General features: G+C 45.5%; 2 pseudogenes; one reads left to right on the top strand and one right to left on the bottom strand.

Moving 5' to 3' along the window:
- Positions 1–11993: 11993 nt before the first annotated feature.
- LOC141075650 (uncharacterized) lies at positions 11994–18609 on the bottom strand (annotated as a pseudogene).
- A 443-nt stretch (positions 18610–19052) lies between these two features.
- LOC141075649 (uncharacterized) overlaps positions 19053–24511 on the top strand; it is a 112312-nt pseudogene continuing 106853 nt past the window's right edge.

Here is a 24511-nt window from a genome sequence, read left to right as displayed (position 1 = left end):
GATATTTAGCAAAAAAATTGATCAATTCAATTGAGCCACCCCGTCGCGCCAAGGCAATCTCATATGGGGGGTCCTACTCTATATATTTTTAATAAATGCTGTGCCATTACGGCCTCCTAAATACATTTAGAGCATGACCACATCAAGTGCAATCTGTACCTGAACATTACTGGATCGCTCCCATGAAGCCAGATGAAGCAAGTGCAGATGAAGGCCAACCAGGTCTGAACACAGACATATCAGGAATGGCCTCCACACATTGCCTGACCAGCAAACATAGATGAAGGGCGATGTTGGTCCAGACACAGGTGCACAATTAAATAAAGCTTGGGGCAGGGTGGGGCTGCCGTGTGTGTGCACAGCAGCCTAATCCATCACAATGAACACAGAAAAATTATGGCGGACATAACCAAGCGTGCACGGCAACAGTGGTGGTGAGCCACAAACCAACAACAAGAAAATAGGGGGGGAAGCCAGCACTGCTTAAGGTTAGAACGCATAAATTGAAGTGCATATGCACATAATGTCTAGCTGTATTCAAAAATGAGATATTTAGCAAAAAAATTGATCAATTCAATTGAGCCACCCCGCCGCGCCAAGGCAATCTCATATGGGGGGTCCTACTCTATATATTTTTAATAAATGCTGTGCCATTACGGCCTCCTAAATACATTTAGAGCATGACCACATCAAGTGCAATCTGTACCTGAACATTACTGGATCGCTCCCATGAAGCCAGATGAAGCAAGTGCAGATGAAGGCCAACCAGGTCTGAACACAGACATATCAGGAATGGCCTCCACACATTGCCTGACCAGCAAACATAGATGAAGGGCGATGTTGGTCCAGACACAGGTGCACAATTAAATAAAGCTTGGGGCAGGGTGGGGCTGCCGTGTGTGTGCACAGCAGCCTAATCCATCACAATTAGTGTTGAGCATTCCGATACCGCAAGTATCGGGTATCGGCCGATACTTGCTGTATCGGAATTCCGATACCGACTTCCGATATTTTTTCAATATCGGAATTCGGCATCGGAATCGGAAGTTCAGTTGATTGACGGCCTGACGTCATCATGATGCGCGGTGTGTGCGCATCATGATGCGCCGTCATTTCGGGCCTTCCGGGGGTCTCTGCCGGCCTGCCGGGGGGCTGTGCCGGCCTGCCGGGGGGCTGTGTGGACTGCCCGGGGTCTCTGCCGGCCTGCCGGGGGGCTGTGCCGGCCTGCCGGTGGTCTGTGCACCCTCTGGGGGTCTGTACCGGCCTGCCGGGGGGCTGTGCCGGCCTGCCGGGGGGCTGTGCTGATGTCCGGGGGTCTGTGCAAGCATCGTCCGATGGGACTACAAGTCCCATCGGGCGATGCCTGCTACCATGACAGTGATTGACACATTAGCCAATGATGGGACAGTAGTAGTCCCATCATCCGGCTAATGTGTTAAATGTTAAAAAAAAAAAAAAAAAAAAAAAATACTACATACATACTACATGCATGCTACATACATACTACATACATACTACATACATACATGCATGCTACATACATACTACATCCATGCTACATACATACTACATGCATGCTACATGCATGCTACATACATACTACATGCTACATACATACCACATACATACTACATACATACTACATACTACATATATACTACATGCATGCTACATACATACTACATGCTACATACATACCACATACATACTACATACATACTACATACTACATATATACTACATGCATGCTACATACATACTACATGCTACATACATACCACATACATACTACATACATACTACATGCTACATACATACTACATATATACTACATGCATGCTACATACATACTACATGCTACATACATACCACATACATACTACATACATGCTACATATATACTACATGCATGCTACATACATACTACATATATACTACATGCATGCTACATACATACTACATGCTACATGCATGCTACATACATACTACATACATACTACATGCTACATACATACCACATATATACTACATACAATACATTCATACAATACATACATAGACATACAGTACATATAACATAGAGTAACATACTTACCAATACTTGTCACATTGTTCCCCGAAGCCATTGTCTTTCCGGAATAAATATTAACATAACAAACCACAAAAATACTCACCCACGATCCGAAGCAGTCCACGAGTGTGTCCCACAACGATCTTGGGTAGAGAACTGCAGCATCAGATGATGCTGCCGTTCTCTACGGGCTGCAGGAATCCAATGACGGAAGGTAGGTATCCTTCCGCACTGTATTCCTCCGCCACTTAAAAAAAAAAAAAGTCCCTAGTCTCACTTTATGCCATTGCTGCGTGGGAATTTCCCACACAGCAATGGCATAAAGTGAGACTAGGGACTTTTTTTTTTTTTAAGTGGCGGAGGAATACAGTGCGGAAGGATACCTACCTTCCGTCATTGGATTCCTGCAGCCCGTAGAGAACGGCAGCATCATCTGATGCTGCCGTTCTCTACCCAAGATCGTCGTGGGACACACTCGTGGACTGCTTCGGATCGTGGGTGAGTATTTTTGTGGTTTGTTATGTTAATATTTATTCCGGAAAGACAATGGCTTCGGGGAACAATGTGACAAGTATTGGTAAGTATGTTACTCTATGTTATATGTACTGTATGTCTATGTATGTATTGTATGAATGTATTGTATGTATGTAGTATATATGTGGTATGTATGTAGCATGTAGTATGTATGTAGTATGTATGTAGCATGCATGTAGCATGCAGTATGTATGTAGCATGCATGTAGTATATATGTAGTATGTATGTAGCATGTAGTATGTATGTAGCATGCATGTAGTATATATGTAGTATGTATGTAGCATGTAGTATGTATGTAGCATGCATGTAGTATATATGTAGTATGTATGTAGCATGTAGTATGTATGTAGCATGCATGTAGTATGTATGTAGCATGCATGTAGTATGTATATGGTATGTATGTAGCATGTAGAATGTATGTAGCATGCATGTAGTATATATGTGTTATGTATGTGGTATGTATGTAGCATGCATGTAGCATGCATGTAGTATGTATGTAGTATGTATGTAGTATATATGTAGTATGTATGTAGCATGTAGTATGTATGTAGTATGTATGTAGCATGCATGTAGCATGTAGTATGTATGTAGTATATATGTGGTATGTATGTAGCATGCAGTATGTATGTAGCATGCATGTAGTATATATGTAGTATGTATGTTGCATGTAGTATGAATGTAGCATGTATGTAGTATGCATGTTGTATGTATGTAGCATGTAATTTTTTTTTTTTTTTTTTTACATTTAACACATTAGCCGGATGATGGGACTACTACTGTCCCATCATTGGCTAATGTGTCAATCACTGTCATGGTAGCAGGCATCGCCCGATGGGACTTGTAGTCCCATCGGACGATGCCTGCACAGACCCCCGGAGCCTGCACAGACCACCGGCAGGCCGGCACAGCCCCCCGGCAGGCCGGCACAGCCCCCCGGCAGGCCGGCACAGCCCCCCGGAGCCTGCACAGCCCCCCGGCAGGCCGGCACAGCCCCCCGGCAGGCCGGCACAGCCCCCCGGAGCCTGCACAGACCACCGGCAGGCCGGCACAGACCACCGGAGCCTGCACAGACCCCCTGGCAGGCCGGCACAGCCCCCCGAAAGGCCCGTACAGACCCCAGAGAGGCTGTACAAGGGCAGGAAAGGGTTTTTCTTATTCCGATACCGGAAGTCCCATAGACTTGAATGGGACTTCCGGTATCGGAATCGGCGATACCGATACTTTTTTTAAAGATCGGCCGATACCATCCGATACGATACTTTGAAGTATCGGACGGTATCGCTCAACTCTAATCACAATGAACACAGAAAAATTATGGCGGACATAACCAAGCGTGCACGGCAACAGTGGTGGTGAGCCACAAACCAACAACAAGAAAATAGGGGGGGAAGCCAGCACTGCTTAAGGTTAGAACGCATAAATTGGAGTGCATATGCACATAATGTCTAGCTGTATTCAAAAATGAGATATTTAGCAAAAAAATTGATCAATTCAATTGAGCCACCCCGCCGCGCCAAGGCAATCTCATATGGGGGGTCCTACTCTATATATTTTTAATAAATGCTGTGCCATTACGGCCTCCTAAATACATTTAGAGCATGACCACATCAAGTGCAATCTGTACCTGAACATTACTAGATCGCTCCCATGAAGCCAGATGAAGCAAGTGCAGATGAAGGCCAACCAGGTCTGAACACAGACATATCAGGAATGGCCTCCACACATTGCCTGACCAGCAAACATAGATGAAGGGCGATGTTGGTCCAGACACAGGTGCACAATTAAATAAAGCTTGGGGCAGGGTGGGGCTGCCGTGTGTGTGCACAGCAGCCTAATCCATCACAATGAACACAGAAAAATTATGGCGGACATAACCAAGCGTGCACGGCAACAGTGGTGGTGAGCCACAAACCAACAACAAGAAAATAGGGGGGGAAGCCAGCACTGCTTAAGGTTAGAACGCATAAATTGGAGTGCATATGCACATAATGTCTAAAATCTAAGCTTAAACTTAGGAGAAGCCACCTTCATAGCGATATTTTTTGATGACAACCAAACCATATCACCCACCTTAAACTGGGGACCAATGGTCCTATGTCGGTTGGAAAACCGCTGGGCCTTTTCCTGGGAGAGAGACAACTTATCTACCACTTGGTCCTAGATCTGGTGCATTCTCTCCACCACAGTCTCAACACCTGGGCAGGCAGAAGGCTCCACCTGCCCTGAAGAAAATCGAGGATGAAACCCAAAGTTACAAAAAAAAGGTGACATCAAAGTGGCAGAACTAGCTCTATTATTTAAAGCAAATTTGGCCAAGGGCAAAAATGAAACCCAATCATCCTGATCAGCGGAAATAAAACATCTCAAATACGACTCCAAAGTCTGGTTTGTTCTCTCCGTCTGCCCGTTGGTCTGAGGGTGAAACGTAGAGGAGAAGGACAACTGAATTCCCAGCTTGGAACAGAAAGTCCTCCAAAATCTAGACACAAACTGAACTCCTCTGTCAGACACAATGTTCTCAGGAATCCCGTGCAAGCGAACTACCTGTTGCAAAAACAAGGGCACCAACTCAGAGGAAGATGGCAACTTAGGGAGTGGTACAAGATGGACCATCTTAGAGAATCTATCACAAATCACCCAAATAACGGTCATTCTCTGAGAGACAGGCATATCAGAGATAAAATCCATTGAAATATGGGTCCATGGCCTCTTGGGCACCGGCAAAGGCATCAACAACCCACTAGAGCGAGAACAAGGTTTAGACCGGGAGCAAGTCCCACAGGACTGCACAAAATTCCTGACATCACGAGACAAGGCGGGCCACCAAAAAGACCGACTCACCAGATCTCTAGTACCAAAAATACCTGGATGACCAGCCAATGCAGAGCAATGAACTTCAGACATCACTCTCTTCCTCCACTGGTCAGGAACATACAGCTTTCCACTGGGACAACGCTCAGGTTTGTCCTCCTGAAACTCTTCCAGAGCACGTCTCAAATCGGGCGAGATGGCAGAAAGAACTACCCCCTCGCCTAAGATGGTAGCAGGCTTGGTCACAACAGGAGAATCAGCAAAGAAACTCCTAGAGAGGGCGTCTGCCTTGACATTCTTAGTGCCAGGAAGAAAAGAGACCACAAAATCAAAACGTGTGAAAAACAAGGCCCACCTAGCCTGTCTAGGATTCAAGCGTTTGGCCGACTCTAGGTAAATCAAATTCTTGTGGTCAGTAAGGACCACGACCTGGTGTTTAGCTCCCTCCAACCGATGTCTCCACTCCTCAAATGCCCATTTCATGGCTAACAGTTCCCGATTCCCCACATCATAGTTACGTTCGGATGGGGAGAACTTTCGGGAAAAGAAAGCACAGGGATTCATTTTAGATGTCACAGGATCTTTTTGGGACAAAACAGCTCCTGCACCAATCTCAGAGGCGTCCACCTCTACCTGAAACGGGAGTGAGACATCAGGTTGCCGCAGAACCGGAGCAGAAGTGAATCTTCGCTTCAGCTCCTGAAAGGAAGAAACAGCCTCCGGAGACCAATTCAGCACATCAGCTCCCTTCTTAGTCAAATCAGTCAATGGCCTGGCAATACTAGAAAAATTAGCTATAAATTTCCGATAAAAATTAGCAAAACCCAAAAACTTCTGAAGGGCCTTCAAAGAAGTGGGCTGAACCCAATCATAAATGGCCTGTACCTTGGCCGGGTCCATTTCAATAGTTGACGGAGACAAAATGAATCCCAAAAATGAAATCCTCTGTACCCCAAAAAGGCATTTCGATCCCTTGAAGTACAGGGAATTCTCCCTCAAAATCCGGAACACAGTCCGAACATGTTCCACATGGGAGTCCCAATCCTTGGAAAAGATCAAAATATCATCCAAATAGATAATCAAAAATTTATCCACAAAGTCTCGGAAAATATCGTTCATGAAGGATTGGAAGACAGAAGGGGCATTAGTGAGCCCAAAAGGCATCACCAGGTACTCAAAATATCCCTCCGGAGTATTACACGCCGTCTTCCATTCATCCCCATGCTTAATGCGAATAAGATTATACGCCCCCCAGAGGTCAAGCTTGGTAAACCAGCAAGCACCTTTACCTCTGGAGAATAGATCAGAAATCAGGGGTAACGGATACTGATATTTAACAAATTTTGTTGAGGGCACGATAGTCAATACAAGGCCTTAATGAACCATCTTTTTTAGCCACGAAAAAAAAATCAGCACCTAAAGGTGAAGAGGATAGTCTAATATGACCCTTCTCCAACGACTCTTTAATATAGGATCGCATAGCCTCGTGCTCGGGTACAGATAAATTGAAAAGACGACCCTTGGGAAATTTACACCCCGGGCTCAGCTCAATTGCACAGTCATAACTCCTATGAGGAGGCAAAGACGCAGACTCATTCTCACTAAATTCATCATAAAAGTCAGCCAAATAGTCAGGAACATCATGCGACTGGGGAGAGGTGGAGAAAACAGGAGCATCGCTAAGGGCACACCGACAACCCCAACTCACCACAGACACAGATTTCCAATCCAAAACTGGATTATGGATTTGCAACCAGGGAAACCCCAGAACAATGGTATCATGCAAATTATGCAACACCAAAAATCTGCAATTTTCTTGATGGTCTGGGGCGACCCGCATTACCACCTGGGTCCAAAACTGAGGTTTATTTTTCGCCAAAGGAGTCGCATCAATACCCCTCAAAGGGATAGGCGTCCGCAAAGGCGTCATAGGAAATCCACAACGTTTAGTAAAATCCAAGTCCATCAGGTTCAGAGCTGCTCCCGAATCCACAAAAGCCTTGGCGGAAAATGTGGACAGGGAGCAGATCAGAGTAATTGCTAGAAGAAACTTAGGTTGAACACCACCCACAGAAAACGTGTGAGCACAACGTTTCTCTCGTTTAGGGCAGACAGAAATAATATGCGAGGCATCTCCACAAAAAAAACACAGCTTATTATGCCTTCTGAACTCCTGACGTTGCGCCCTGGACAAAACTCTATCACATTGCATAGGTTCAGACATTTGTTCAACAGGTGGCAAAACCTCTCGTGCGGTCTTGCGTTCACGCAAACGCCGATCAACCTGAATGGCTAATGACATAGAATCGTCAAGACCAGAGGGAACAGGAAATCCCACCATAGTATCTTTTACGGTTTCTGACAAACCCTTCCGAAAGAGAGCTGCCAAGGCACCATCATTCCAGGTAGTAAGGACTGCCCACTTTCGGAATTTTTGACAGTATAACTCTGCAGAATCCTGACCCTGGCTCACTGCCAACAGGGCTTTCTCAGCTTGATCAATAGCATTAGATTCATCATACAACAACCCCAAGGCTTGAAAAAATGCATCCACATTATTTAGAATAGGATCATCAGGTTTCAAAGAAAACGCCCAATCCTGGGGATTGCCGCACAGCAAAGAGATGACAATTTTAACCCGCTGCGCGGAGCTCCCCGACGAGTTAGGCTTCAAGGCAAAAAAATAATTTGCAATTATTCTTGAAATTCAAAAATGTAGACCGATCCCCAAAAAACACATCAGGAGTAGGGATCTTTGGTTCAGCAGCATGTGAATGAGTAAGATAGGCGGAAATTCCCCGCACTTCCGCAGCAAGCTGCTCCACATGATCAGACAATTGCTTCCTCTCCATTGAGAGAAAAAAAATTCCCCCTACAGCCTCAGAGATATAGAGGAAAAAATATACACAAAGAAATTCTGACACCTTCTTTTTTTTTTTTTTTTACAATTCTTTCCTGCTATTGAGTACCCTAGGATCTGCGGTATGGCCGGTGATTCTGTTATGGATGAGTCACCGAAGGAGGAAAAAACAAAAATAATAGCTAAGTCCAGAAAACCAGAGAAGTTGGCAGCTATCAGATTGCAGACCCCTGATCCTATCCACAACAACTAGCAGTAGCCGTGGGGGGTTCCTACGGTGCCCTAGACCCCTCGATCACAGCCGGAGAACTAAATAGGCCTAAAGAAAGAAAGGGGAAATCTAAACTGCCCCAGAGCAGACCCCAAAGCAATAGGCAGCCCCCAACATATAATGACGGTGAAGCAAGATGAAAAACACTAACACAGATAGAAAGATAGGTTGAGCAAATGATGGGGCCCAAGCTAACTAAATAGGACAGGATAGAAAAGCTGCTGTCTGCAATCCGCAAAAAACCCTATCCAAAAAATGTCCCAACCGTCTGATAGGAGAAACAGGCCCTGAAGTCGCTAGGCTTCAAAAGACTATATCAGCACTCAGGTATATTCTGAAGACAGAGCCAGAGATCAACAGATCAGAGAAAAAATGGAATTCAGCTCACCCCCGGCCGGGGATGGCTGAACTCCAAAAAAAAACAAGGCAAACAAAACCAGAACTAAAGTGTACAAAAGGCAGAGCAAAACTTCGCTTTGAGAAGCAGAAATCAGACTGGTCTCCAAGAATCCAGCAGGAAAATCACCGGCAAGGCAGCAGGGCGTCGGCTGCCTTATATCCAGTCATCAGTTCCTGTGACCCAGTCATCATCTACCTGCTCAGCTGTTTGGTAATCAGCCTCACTATCTTCCTTCGCCAGAAGAGGGAGTTCATCAGACCTCACTGGTGAAGGGAAAAATGAACTCACAACAGGATCCCATCTGTGTCTCCCCACTATTCTAACAATGGACGCTCTCTCCGCGATCATTTCCTCCTCTATGCGGTTATTATGGGGAATGACGCTGTGATGACTTTTCTTCTGGGAGAGACACAGATCACATGTGACTAATATTGCAGTGTGAATAGAAACTTATATTTTCCGGTATTTTTCCGACCTTACATTGTGGGTTATGAGGTGTTTGGGGCTTGTTTTTTGTTCCGCCCTTTTCCCTTTGCTTTTATCTTTCCAGTTGGTAATTGGGATTCTAATATAAGCCCATATATCCCGGGAAGTGTCAGGTGCTGGGATCTCATTATATTATTAATAACAATTTCATTCCCGATTATTCCCGTCATTTATTGCTCGTTACATTCTCTCTATAAAATAACAGATTCCTCTTTGTTACACGTCCTAATACTGATCATTTATATCTCTATATTGTAGAGGAAACATTTCTAGGAGTGTATACACTTCACCACAAACACTTCCCATAGATTTTATTATCATCACTGTTATTAAGCTGCTTTTCTCTTTATATCTTTACCATATCACTGTTTATTCTCTTTTCTTACCCGTTGCACAGTTGCACTCTCACTGGTCACTTGGTGGGGTCACATTTGGCTCTTTTCACCTGCATTGTTTTGTTTCCGGACCCCCCTCACTATCACTTCACCTGACTGATCGCTACCAGATGGCTCTATGCAGCATTATTCATCTTGGTCTTACCAACAGGTTTTCATCCTGAACCTCCTGCTTCACTGGGGATGCTGAACTCTCGCGTGGTGTGGCCTAGTCCGGTCTCCATGGCGACGAATCCATCCAGCGTCATTCCGGTCACTCCTCTTCGGTGTGACACCATCCAATCAGAGGTACCCGGAGGCAGAGTTACCCGGGATGGCGTGTGACGCTGTTTCCTGGATCCCGCACGTGACACACCACCCGGGGGCGTCACAGATGCATGTACCCACGTGGGGTATACTCGCTCCCTGTGACCTCTGATTGGCATTTGCCCCAGGTCGCTCGGTTTGCACCAATAAGCCATCAGGGGACTGTCCCAACCACTATTAGGTGTCACGCCAACATTTTACTCTGATGGCACTTTTGCACATGGCCACTAGATGGAGCTACAACATTTGACATTTGCCTGAATTTTTATATCTACACATGGTTTACATAAATTATATTTTCTTGTGGTAACTCTATACTATTTACCATTAGAAGCTGTGTATTTCTGTAATTATTTGTATGTATACATGATTGATTACCACTTCTGGCTCTGTAAAAACAATCCCCTTTAACCCCTTTCCGACACCGGGTGTAAATGTACTTCCTCCCTTTGATGTGGGCTCCGGCGGTGAGCTTACATCTTTTCCGGCACGTCAGCTATTTTGAACAGCTGCCATTTGCCCCGAACAGCCTCTGACAGCGGCATTTAATGCACATTTCCAGCAAGTGCATCGGAAATCCCGCCCATCGGTGACCCCGTCACATGATCATGGATGACAGTCCCGATAAGGCCAGTTGATCCAATGATCACAATCTGTCTCCAAACGTATCCATGGTTCAGCAATGGTCAATGGAGCAGATCAGTATTCTTCCAACCGGCTGACACAAACAAAAATCTGTTTTCTTGACCAACCAGAAATCAACACTTACATTTAAAGCCAACATACAGACAACATTCTATTATTCTTCGTTTGCTAAAAAATATTCATCTGGTTAATTAAGATACAATGCTGTAAGTCTTCACAATGCCAAAAGTAAAAAAAAGTTTTTAAAAATGTTAAAAAAATATAAAAGTTCAAATCACCCCTCTTTCAAAATACAGCAATAAAAAAATCAAACATACACATACTTGTTATAGCCGCGTTCAGAATCGCCCGATCTATCAATATAAAAAAGAATTAACCCGATCGCTAAATGGCGTAACGAGAAAAAAGGTCAAAACGTCAGAATTACTTTTTTTGGTTGCCGCAACGTTGCATTAAAATGCAATAACGGCCGATCACAAGATCGTATCTGCATCAAAATGGTCTCCATTAAAAACATCAGCTCGGCAAGTAAAAAATAAGCCCTCACCCAATGCGAGATCATAAAAAATGGAGACGCGACGGGTATCGGAAAATGGTGCAATTCTTTCATACTTTACCTAATAAAGAGGAGTTATTTTTACAGTGGGTACGGAAAGTATTCAGACCCCTTTAAATTTTTCACTCTTTGTTTCATTGCCGCCATTTGGTAAATTCAAAATCATACTATCTATTCCTGACACTGGAGGGGCTTATAAGCTTCCGAAGTAAATAGTTTGAGGTCTGGGATCTGCCAATATGGGGCTAGTTTTCTGACTGTTTCGAATAACATGATACATGATACATGATTTTAGTTTTTTTTGTCTAGTCTCGCTTGAATATAGGTCAATATTAAATAGTCTCCTGATGAGTCGCCTTTGGTGAGGACGATGATGCCCGTAGAAATGAGAGGCTTGGAGAGTGAGTGTTTATACGTCACCTCACCCGATATATTGAACTGTGGGGTATATGTTTTTTTCTATTAGTCACCTTCTGACTAACCTTCAGAGGGTGAATTATGGGTATAGTTTTACATTTGGAATTAATAAAGTTTAGTTTTTTCCTTTCGTCAGCAAACATGAGGAATGACAAGAGACAACCCATTTAAGAAGATTCAGTTTGGGTTAAAACTACTCCGACACTATGAATATAAAAAAGTCTTCTCCCCTATATGACGACTCTGATGTTTATTAACAGATGATTTCCAAGTAAAATATTTCCAACATTAAGAAAATGAAAAAGGCTTCACTTCTGTGTGCCTGCTCTGATGGCGATCAAGGAGCGCTTTGTGGTTAAAATATTTCCCACATTAACAGGAAAAAGGCTTCTCCCCTGTGTGAGTTCTTTGGTGGATAACAAAATGTGATTTACGTGCAAAACATTTCCCACATTCTGAACAGGAAAAAGGCTTCTCCTCTGTGTGAGTTCTCTGGTGCTTAACACAATTTGATTTATTGTTAAAACATTTGCCACATTCTGAACATGAAAAAGGCTTCTCCCCTGTGTGAATTCTCTGGTGCTTAACACAATCTGATTTATTGTTAAAATATTTCCCACATTCTGAACAGGAAAAAGGCTTCTCCCCTGTGTGAATTCTCTGATGGCGATCAAGACTTATTTTCTATTTAAAGTCTTTCCCACATACTGAACATGAATATGGCTTCTCTGCTGTGTGAATTATCTGATGTTTAACAAGACTTGAATTATGAGTAAAACATTTCCCACATTCTGAACATGAAAAAGGCTTCTCTCCTGTGTGAATTCTCTGGTGCTTAACACAATCTGATTTATTGTTAAAATATTTCCCACATTCTGAACAGGAAAAAGGCTTCTCCCCTGTGTGAATTCTCTGATGGCGATCAAGACTTATTTTCTATTTAAAGTCTTTCCCACATACTGAACATGAATATGGCTTCTCTGCTGTGTGAATTATCTGATGTTTAACAAGACTTGAATTATGAGTAAAACATTTCCCACATTCTGAACAGGAAAAAGGCTCCTCCCCTGTGTGGGTTCTTTGATGGCTATCAAGACTTATTTTCCATTTAAAATATTTCCCACATTCTGAACATGAATATGGCTTCTCTGCTGTGTGGGTTCTTTGGTGTTCATCAAGATTCCCTTTGTAGTTAAAAGATTTGCCACATTCTGAACAGGAAAAAGGCTTCTCCCCTGTGTGAGTTCTTTGGTGATTAACCAAATCTGATTTCCGGTTAAAATATTTCCCACATTCTGAACAGGAAAAAGGCTTCTCCTCTGTGTGAGTTCTCTGATGGCGATCAAAATCTATTTTCCATTTAAAACATTTCCCACATTCTGAACATAAAAAAGGCTTCTCCCCTGTGTGAGTTCTCTGGTGCTTAACACAACCTGATTTATTGTTAAAACATTTCCCACATTCTGGACATGAAAAAGGCTTCTCCCCTGTGTGAGTTCTTTGGTGATTAACACAATCTGATTTATTGTTAAAACATTTCCCACATTCTGAACAAGAAAAAGGCTTCTCCCCTGTGTGGATTCTCTGGTGATTAACACAATCTGATTTATTGTTAAAACATTTCCCACATTCTGAACATGAAAAAGGCTTCTCCCCTGTGTGATTTCTTTGGTGGGTAACAAACTGTGATTTATGTGCAAAACATTTTCCACATTCTGAACATGAAAAAGGTTTCTCCCCTGTGTGAGTTCTCTGGTGGGTAACAAAAGTTGATTTCTGTGCAAAATATTTCCCACATTCTGAACAGGAAAAAAGCTTCTCCCCTGTGTGAGTTCTCTGGTGGGTAACAAAAGTTGATTTCTTTGCAAAACATTTCCCACATTCTAAACATGAAAAAGGTTTTTCTCCAGTGTGAATTCTCTGGTGATGAACACAATCGGATTTATTGTTAAAACATTTCACACATTCTGAACATGAAAAAGGTTTCTCCCCTGTGTGAGTTCTCTGGTGGGTAACAAAAGTTGATTTCTGTGGAAAATATTTCCCACATTCTGAACAGGAAAAAGGCTTCTCCCCTGTATGAGTTCTCTGGTGGGTAACAAAAGTTGATTTCTTTGCAAAACATTTCCCACATTCTGAACAGGAAAAAGGCTTCTCCCCTGTGTGAGTTCTCTGGTGGGTAACAAATGTTGATTTCTTTGTAAAACATTTCCCACATTCTGAACATGAAAAAGGCTTCTCCCCTGGACGAGCTCTCTGGTAGTTAATTAAATTTGATTTCTGTGCAAAATATTTCCCACCTTCTGAACAGGAAAAAGGTTTCGCTCCTGCGTGAGTTCTCTGGTGAGTAACAAAATGTGATTTCCATGTAAAATACTTCCCACATTCTGAACATGAATATGGCTTCTTTGCTTTAGGAGCAGTTGGCTTTTTATTGCCTCTTTTGTGACTTTGATTTTCCTTAGTAGTCAGTAATGAATCAGAAGATGGGACCTGTTTCATAGGATCAGATGAGAAATCTTTGCTGTGAATGGATGATGATGTGTCTGGAGTAACAGCAATCACTTCAGTTCTATCTCGTAGGATCTCAAGATCATCAGATTTAAAAGTTGAAGATGTCAGCTGTCCCTCTGATCTCCTGTTATAGTCATCTGCTAAGATAAAAAAACAATTATTTTTTAATAAAATATCCTTGAGTTTTATATATTTGAACATTTCTACTTAAACTGTCCATAAAAATGGCAAGCTATGTAATAAACTTTATTTACCAAGACAAGGACAGTTCACAGTCTAATAGAAAACCTTGTTGGATGAACAGGGTCGGACTGGGATGCCTAGGGCCCACCCTATGGCTACCATAAACAGTTTTATTACGTGTTCATTTTTTGGCCTCTCCCACTAAAACGTGTGCCTTTTTGCAAGCTGTACAGTGTGCAAAAGAGAACGCTCTCAGCCTCCAATATATCGTACAGACCGCACTCTCAGCCTCCAATATATCATACAGACCGCACTCTCAGCCTCCTATATATCGTAAAGACCGCACCCTCAGCCTCCAATATATCGTACAGACCGCACTCTCAGCCTCCAATATATCATACAGACCGCACTCTCAGCCTCCAATATATCATACAGACCGCACTCTCAGCCTCCAATATATCGTACAGACCGCACTCTCAGCCTCCTATATATCGTACAGACCGCACTCTCAGCCTCCTATATATCGTACAGACCGCACTCTCAGCCTCCAATATATCGTACAGACCGCACTCTCAGCCTCCTATATATCGTACAGACCGCACTCTCAGCCTCCTATATATCATACAGACCGCACTCTCAGCCTCCAATATATAGTACAGACCGCACTCTCAGCCTCCAATATATCGTACAGACCGCACTCTCAGCCTCCAATATATCGTACAGGCCGCACTCTCAGCCTCCTATATATCGTACAGACTGCACTCTCAGCCTCCAATATATCGTACAGACCGCACTCTCAGCCTCCTATATATCGTACAGACCGCACTCTCAGCCTCCAATATATCGTACAGACCGCACTCAGCCTCCTTTCTATTGTACAGACCGCACTCTCAGCCTCCTATATATCATACAGAACGCACTCTCAGCCTCCTATATATCGTACAGACCGCACTCTCAGCCTCCTATATATCGTACAGACCGCACTCTCAGCCTCCTATATATCGTACAGACCGCACTCTCAGCCTCCTATATATCGTATAGACCGCACTCTCAGCCTCCTATATATCGTACAGACCGCACTCTCAGCCTACTATATATCGTACAGACCGCACTCAGCCTCCTTTCTATCGTACAGACCGCACTCTCAGCCTCCTATATATTGAACAGACCGCACTCTCAGCCTCCTATATATCGTACAGACCGCACTCTCAGCCTCCAATATATCGTACAGACCGCACTCTCAGCCTCCTATATATCGTAAAGACCGCACTCTCAGCCTCCAATATATCATACAGACTGCACTCTCAGCCTCCTATATATCGTAAAGACCGCACTCTCAGCCTCCAATATATCATACAGACCGCACTCTCAGCCTCCTATATATCATACAGACCGCACTCTCAGCCTCCTATATATCGAACAGACCGCACTCTCAGCCTCCAATATATCATACAGACCGCACTCTCAGCCTCCTATATATCATACAGACCGCACTCTCAGCCTCCTATATATCATACAGACCGCACTCTCAGCCTCCTATATATCGAACAGACCGCACTCTCAGCCTCCAATATATCATACAGACCGCACTCTCAGCCTCCAATATATCATACAGACCGCACTCTCAGCCTCCTATATATCGTACAGACCGCACTCAGCCTGCTATATATCGAACAGACCGCACTCTCAGCCTGCTATATATCGAACAGACCGCACTCTCAGCCTCCTATATATCGTACAGACCGCACTCAGCCTCCTATATATCGTACAGACCGCACTCTCAGCCTCCTATATATCGTACAGACCGCACTCAGCCTCCTTTCTATTGTACAGACCGCACTCAGCCTCCTATATATCATACAGACTGTACTCTCAGCCTCCTATATATCATACAGACTGTACTCTTGGCATACAGACTCGGTCTCCTATAATAGATACTTTCTATAAGTGTGGTATGTACAGTAAATAGGATGCCGATATTGCGGTATGTACGGAATATTGACCTCGTATATGACATACAGGCTGTTGGCCTCTTATTAGGCCTCCTAGGAGACATACAGACTGTCGGCCTCCTATAAGACATAGAGACTGTTGGCCTCCTATTAGGCCCCTTATAAGACATACAGACTGTCGGCCTCCTATGAGACATACAGACTGTCGTCTCCTATTAGGCCCCCTATAAGACATACAGACTGTCGCCATCTTAGATATTGTACAGACTGCACTCTCTGCCTATATACGGCATACAGGAGGATGATAGTGTGGTCTGTACAGTCGGTATACAGGCCTCATATGACATATTAGGCCATATAAGAGCGCGGTGTGTGTGTATCTTATATAGGAGGCACTGGCAGAGATTGTGATCGGTAATGCTGCATCATGTCATGTGTTTGAGCAGGGCCGGTTTTAGGAAAAAAGTGGGACCCTAGGCAAAGTTTAAAATGGGGCCCCAAATGCTAACATATTGCACATCACACAGAAGCAGTTCGATTGTATTTACATGTGCTGAGTTAAGGCCGCTAAATGAGTGTGATCGACAATATTATATTATATTCAACACTTGTTTCCCGGCCTCTTTCCACCGTCTGAGAAAGAATGATGGGGACAGAACAATCCCTAATGGATCAATCTGTCCCCATACAGTATCATGTTATCAGCAGCACATCTACAGTTTACACCCCATAGTCCTCCATATAATATAATGTACCCCATAGTCCTCCATATAGTATAATACACCCCCTACAGTCCTCCATATAGTATAATATACTCCCCATAGTCCTCCATATAGTATAATACACCGCCATAGTCATCCATGTAGTACAATTCACTTCCCATAGTATTATGCACCCCATAGTTCTTCATATAGTATAATGTATTCCCCATAGTCCTTGATACAGTATAATGCAGCCACACCATAGAGCATAATGCAGCCACCCCATAGAGCATAATGCAGCCACCCCAAAGAGTATAATGCAGCCCCGCCATACAATATAATGTAACCCCCATAGAATAAAATGCAGCCCCACTCTTACAGTTTAATGCAGCCACCCCTTAGAGCATAATGTAGCCACCCCAAAGAATATAATGTAACTCCCCATAGAATATAATATAGCCCCCTAATATAGTATAATGCAGCCGCTCCATAGAATATATGGCAGCCCCTAATATAGTATAATGTAGCCCCTCCATAGAATACAATGTAGCCCTCCTCATATAGTATAATACAGCCCCAATAGAATATAATGTAGCCCCCTCAAAAAATATAATAGAGCCCCCATACAATATAATCTAGCCCCACATAGACTATAATGCAGCCCCCCATAGAATACAATGTAGCCTCCTCATATAGTATAATGTAGCCCACTCAGAGTATGATGCGATCACCCCAATAGAATATAATATAATACAGCCCCCCATAGAATATAATGTAGCCCCGAATAGAATAGAATACAGCCCACCTCCCCATAGAATATAATGTATCCCCCTATATTATATAACACAGCCTCCCCCATAGGATATAATGTATAATGTACCCATCATGGTATATAACACAGTCACATAATATATAGCACAGCCACAAAGTATATAACACAGCCCCACAAAGTATATAACACAGCCCCAAGTGGTATATAGCACAGCACCACATGGTATATGGCACAACCCCACATGGTATATAGTACAGCCCCACATGGTATACAGCACTGCACCACATGGTATACAGCACAGCCCCCATTGGTATACAGCACAGCCCCAGATGGTATACAGCACAGCACCATGGTATATAGCACAGCCCCACATTGGTATACAGCACAGCCCCCCACTGGTATACAGCACAGTCCCATATGGTATACAGCACAACACCATGGTATACAGCACCAAATGGTACACAGCATCAAATGGTATACAGCACTGCCCCATGGTATGCACCAGCTCTCCCTCCCCCCGAGAATGGCCCCACAGTCACTGTTACATTTAAAAAAACCAAAACACTCAACTCCTCGTGCCCGCACTGCTCCGGTATCCTGCTCTGCCTGGCACACAGTGAGTGCGCAATGAAGTGTCAGAGGCACAGCAGGGAATGATCATCCATCATTGCTATGAACTGTACCGGCATCTTTGATGCCGGTATAGTTCAATGCGGTGGCGGGGGTAGTCGGCATGGGGGCTTTTATAGAACATAATACACATCCCTTTTATTTTTTTCCTTTCTTTTCCATGACCCAGAAGTCCCCCATCCAGTTCCGGGTCAGCGGCTGCGGTGTATCGCGCATGCGCCACCAGCACTTCCCCTACCACCTGTACCTCAGCCTGTGTGCCCCGGAAGTCCAACTTTCACTTCCGGGGCAGAAGAATCTGTGTCAGTCGGCGCATGTGCCAGCTCGGCTTCATGCACCGGGCTGCATCCAGGATGCAGGCCTTACCGGAATGCTGCCCCCCACGCAACTGCTATGCTGGTCGGGGCCCGTGAAGCCCAGCTCCATCCCCGGGTCACCATTGGAACCCGTAAGAAGCTGTGTTCCCGCAGCTTCATGCAGCCGACGGCGCATCTCCCGAGTGAGACCGGGCGGCCCTCCCCAGACCCAGCCATCGTGCCATCCACTAGATGAGGAGGGAGCCGTCAAATGGAAACTCCTCCAACGCTGCATCTGGACCACAGCCCCTGCCTTTCCCACAGACCCCGCACAGGCGGCATGCATTGGCCCAGGTATGTGTTCTTGTAGGAGATTCTTCCTGTGGATGCCGTAGGAACAGGAAACCAACTGAGGAGGAGAGGCAGACCTCCCCTTTTATTTTCTGTAGGTTTCCTGTTCCTATGGGGTGGATCCCTCTCTCCAGTGGGTGCTGTCATGGCGAAGGGTAAAATTAGGGGTAGTAGTCCGGTGGCTCTGGCTGACTGGATGATATGGGATATTAGGGGTAGTAGTCCGGTGGCTCTGGCTGACGGGATGATGTGGGATATTAGGGGTAGTAGTCCGGTGGCTCTGACTGATGGGATGATGTGGGATATTAGTGGTAGTAGTCCGGTGGCTCTGGCTGACGGGATGATGTGGGATATTAGGGGTAGTAGTCCGGTAGCTCTGGCTGACTGGATGATGTGGGATATTAGGGGTAGTAGTCTGGTGGCTCTGGCTGACGGGATGATGTGGGATATTAGTGGTAGTAGTCCGGTGGCTCTGGCTGATGGGATGATGTGGGATATTAGGGGTAGTAGTCCGGTGGCTCTGGCTGACGGGATGATGTGGGATATTAGTGGTAGTAGTCCGGTGGCTCTGGCTGACTGGATGATGTGGGATATTAGGGGTAGTAGTCTGGTGGCTCTGGCTGGCGGGATGATGTGGGATATTAGTGGTAGTAGTCCGGTGGCTCTGGCTGATGGGATGATGTGGGATATTAGTGGTAGTAGTCCGGTGGCTCTGGCTGACGGGATGATGTGGGATATTAGGGGTAGTAGTGCGGTGGCTCTGGCTGATGGGATGATGTGGGATATTAGGGGTAGTAGTCCGGTGGCTCTGGCTGACGGGATGATGTGGGATATTAGTGGTAGTAGTCCGGTGGCTCAGGATTATGGGATGATGTGGGATATTAGGGGTAGTAGTCCGGTGGCTCTGGCTGACGGGATGATGTGGGATATTAGGGGTAGTAGTCCGGTGGCTCTGGCTGATGGGATGATGTGGGATATTAGGGGTAGTAGTCCGGTGGCTCTGGCTGACGGGATGATGTGGGATATTAGTGGTAGTAGTCCGGTGGCTCGGGATTATGGGATGATGTGGGATATTAGGGGTAATAGTCCGGTGGCTCTGGCTGACGGGATGATGTGAGATATTAGGGGTAGTAGTCCGGTGGCTCTGGCTGACGGGATGATGTGGGATATTAGGGGTAGTAGTCCGGTGGCTCTGGCTGATGGGATGATGTGGGATACTAGGGGTAGTAGTCCGGTGGCTCTGGCTGACTGGATGATATGGGATATTAGGGGTAGTAGTCCGGTGGCTCTGGCTGACGGGATGATGTGGGATATTAGGGGTAGTAGTCCGGTGGCTCTGGCTGACGGGATGATGTGGGATATTAGGGGTAGTAGTCCGGTGGCTCTGGCTGACGGGATGATGTGGGATATTAGTGGTAGTAGTCCGGTGGCTCGGGATTATGGGATGATGTGGGATATTAGGGGTAGTAGTCCGGTGGCTCTGGCTGACGGGATGATGTGGGATATTAGGGGTAGTAGTCCGGTGTCTCTGGCTGATGGGATGATGTGGGATATTAGGGGTAGTAGTCCGGTGGCTCTGGCTGACGGGATGATGTGGGATATTAGTGGTAGTAGTCCGGTGGCTCGGGATTATGGGATGATGTGGGATATTAGGGGTAGTAGTCCGGTGGCTCTGGCTGATGGGATGATGTGGGATATTAGGGGTAGTAGTCCGGTGGCTCTGGCTGACGGGATGATGTGGGATATTAGGGGTAGTAGTCCGGTGGCTCTGGCTGATGGGATGATGTGGGATATTAGGGGTAGTAGTCCGGTGGCTCTGGCTGACTGGATGATATGGGATATTAGGGGTAGTAGTCCGGTGGCTCTGGCTGACGGGATGATGTGGGATATTTGGGGGTAGTAGTCCGGTGGCTCTGGCTGACGGGATGATGTGGGATATTAGGGGTAGTAGTCCGGTGGCTCTGGCTGACGGGATGATGTGGGATATTAGTGGTAGTAGTCCGGTGGCTCGGGATTATGGGATGATGTGGGATATTAGAGGTAGTAGTCCGGTGGCTCTGGCTGACGGGATGATGTGGGATATTAGGGGTAGTAGTCCGGTGGCTCTGGCTGACGGGATGATGTGGGATATTAGGGGTAGTAGTCCGGTGGCTCTGGCTGACGGGATGATGTGGGATATTAGTGGTAGTAGTCCGGTGGCTCTGGCTGACGGGATGATGTGGGATATTAGGGGTAGTAGTCCGGTGGCTCTGGCTGACGGGATGATGTGGGATATTAGGGGTAGTAGTCCGGTGGCTCTGGCTGACGGGATGATGTGGGATATTAGTGGTAGTAGTCCGGTGGCTCTGGCTGACGGGATGATGTGGGATATTAGTGGTAGTAGTCCGGTGGCTCTGGCTGATGGGATGATGTGGGATATTAGGGGTAGTAGTCCGGTGGCTCTGGCTGATGGGATGATGTGGGATATTAGGGGTAGTAGTCCGGTGGCTCTGGCTGACTGGATGATGTGGGATATTAGGGGTAGTAGTCCGGTGGCTCTGGCTGATGGGATGATGTGGGATATTAGGGGTAGTAGTCCGGTGGCTCTGGCTGACGGGATGATGTGGGATATTAGGGGTAGTAGTCCGGTGGCTCTGGCTGACGAGATGATGTGGGATATTAGGGGTAGTAGTCCGGTGGCTCTGGCTGATGGGATGATGTGGGATATTAGGGGTAGTAGTCCGGTGGCTCTGGCTGACGGGATGATGTGGGATATTAGGGGTAGTAGTCCGGTGGCTCTGGCTGACGAGATGATGTGGGATATTAGGGGTAGTAGTCCGGTGGCTCTGGCTGATGGGATGATGTGGGATATTAGGGGTAGTAGTCCGGTGGCTCTGGCTGACGGGATGATGTGGGATATTAGTGGTAGTAGTCCGGTGGCTCTGGCTGATGGGATGATGTGGGATATTAGGGGTAGTAGTCCGGTGGCTCTGGCTGATGGGATGATGTGGGATATTAGGGGTAGTAGTCCGGTGGCTCTGGCTGACGGGATGATGTGGGATATTAGGGGTAGTAGTCCGGTGGCTCTGGCTGATGGGATGATGTGGGATATTAGGGGTAGTAGTCCGGTGGCTCTGGCTGACGGGATGATGTGGGATATTAGGGGTAGTAGTCCGGTGGCTCTGGCTGACGAGATGATGTGGGATATTAGGGGTAGTAGTCCGGTGGCTCTGGCTGATGGGATGATGTGGGATATTAGGGGTAGTAGTCCGGTGTCTCTGGCTGACGGGATGATGTGGGATATTAGGGGTAGTAGTCCGGTGGCTCTGGCTGACGAGATGATGTGGGATATTAGGGGTAGTAGTCCGGTGGCTCTGGCTGACGGGATGATGTGGGATATTAGGGGTAGTAGTCCGGTGGCTCTGGCTGACGAGATGATGTGGGATATTAGGGGTAGTAGTCCGGTGGTTCTGGCTGACGGGATGATGTGGGATATTAGTGGTAGTAGTCCGGTGGCTCTGGCTGACGGGATGATGTGGGATATTAGGGGTAGTAGTCCGGTGGCTCTGGCTGACGGGATGATGTGGGATATTAAGGGTAGTAGTCCGGTGACTCTGGATGACGGGATGATGTGGGATATTAGGGGTAGTAGTCCGGTGGCTCTGGCTGACGGGATGATATGGGATATTAGGGGTAGTAGTCCGGTGGCTCTGACTGATGGGACGATGTGGGATATTATAGTGAATGTGGCTATGAGGAGTGGGCAGGGCTATACACTCAGATTATGCATAATATATATATATACATACACACACAGTACAGACCAAAGTTTGGACACACCTTCTCATTCAAAGAGTTTTCTTTATTTTCATGACTATGAAAATTGTAGATTCACTCTGAAGGCATCAAAACTATCAAAACTATGAATTAACATGTGGAATTTTATAAGTAACAAAAAAGTGTGAAACAACTGAAAATACTGTATGTCTTATATTCTAGGTTCTTCAAAGTAGCCACCTTTTGCTTTGATTTCTGCTTTGAACACTCTTGACATTCTCTTGATGAGCTTCAAGAGGTAGTCACCGGAAATGGTTTTCACTTCACAGGTCTGCCCTGTCAGGTTTAATAAGTGGGATTTCTTGACTTATAAATGGGGTTGGGACCATCAGTTGTGTTGTGCAGAAGTCTGGTGGATACACAGCTGATAGTCCTACTGAATAGACTGTTAGAATTTGTATTATGGCAAGAAAAAAGCAGCTGACAGTCTATTCAGTAGGAATTAAAAATAAACCAATAAATTTCGTTCAACTTCACAATTGTGTCCCACTTGTTGATTCTTCACCAGAAATTTACATTTGGTATCTTTATGTTTGAAGCATGATACAGTACAGACCAAAAGTGTGTGTGTATATATTGTGCGTGCATGTAGATATAAGTATATATATATATGTATATATGTATATATGTATACATATGTGTGTGTATGTATATAATATATGTATATATATTATATTATATTGTGCGTGTACAGTATGTGGGGAAAGCTTGAAAAGTTCCAGGGGGCCAAATACTTTCGCAAGGCACTGTAAGGGTACTGTTGCAGTTAGCGACGCTCCAGCGATCCCGAGAACGATACGACCTGGTAAGGATCACTGGTGCGTCGCTACATGGTCGCTAGTAAGCTGTCAAAGAGGCAGATCTATTCAGCGACGCAGCAACGATCCGGCGATCCGTATAGCGACCTTGGCGGTCGTTGGGACCTTGTCACACACCAGCTATTCTAAACGATTCCAGCCTGCGTCCCTGAGTTCTGCGTCACCAACAAGGTCGCTCGTCGGCGTCAAACACAGCGATGCATGCTGGCCAGTGGGACGCCGACAACGAAAAATGGTCCAGGATGTTTGAGCACGATCAGCGATATCAGGCGGGGGGGCGGTCGCCGCTATGTGTCACACGTAGCGAGATCGCTGGGGCGTCACAAAATCTGTGATGTTCCAGCGATCTCGCTAACGATCTTGTTATGTGAGACAAGGCCTTAACTACAATCAGCGTCGGACTGGAACACCTTGGGCCCACCAGAGAAAATCATTCTTGGGGCCCACTATGTAGCTGCATAGAGTTAAATACCAGACCACCAATTATGCGGTAAAACACGCTAATATCCGGGTATAATATAAGGTTGTACATGTCTTAATTATGTAGCAGGAGTTGGGGTAGCCCCCTCATAGAATATAAAGCAGCCCCCTCACATAGTATAATGCAGCCATCTCATAGAATATAATACTGCCCCCCTCATAGGGTATAATACTGCCCCCCTCATAGGGAATAATGCACCCCCTCATAGGGTATAATGCACCCCCTCATAGGGTATAATACTGCCC

This window comes from Dendrobates tinctorius, unplaced genomic scaffold (genome assembly GCF_039654945.1).
Source record: "Dendrobates tinctorius isolate UK_male_01 unplaced genomic scaffold, ASM3965494v1 ptg000366l, whole genome shotgun sequence".
Classification (NCBI taxonomy): Eukaryota; Metazoa; Chordata; class Amphibia; order Anura; family Dendrobatidae; genus Dendrobates; species Dendrobates tinctorius.
This window is presented reverse-complemented; position numbering and strand designations above follow the sequence as displayed.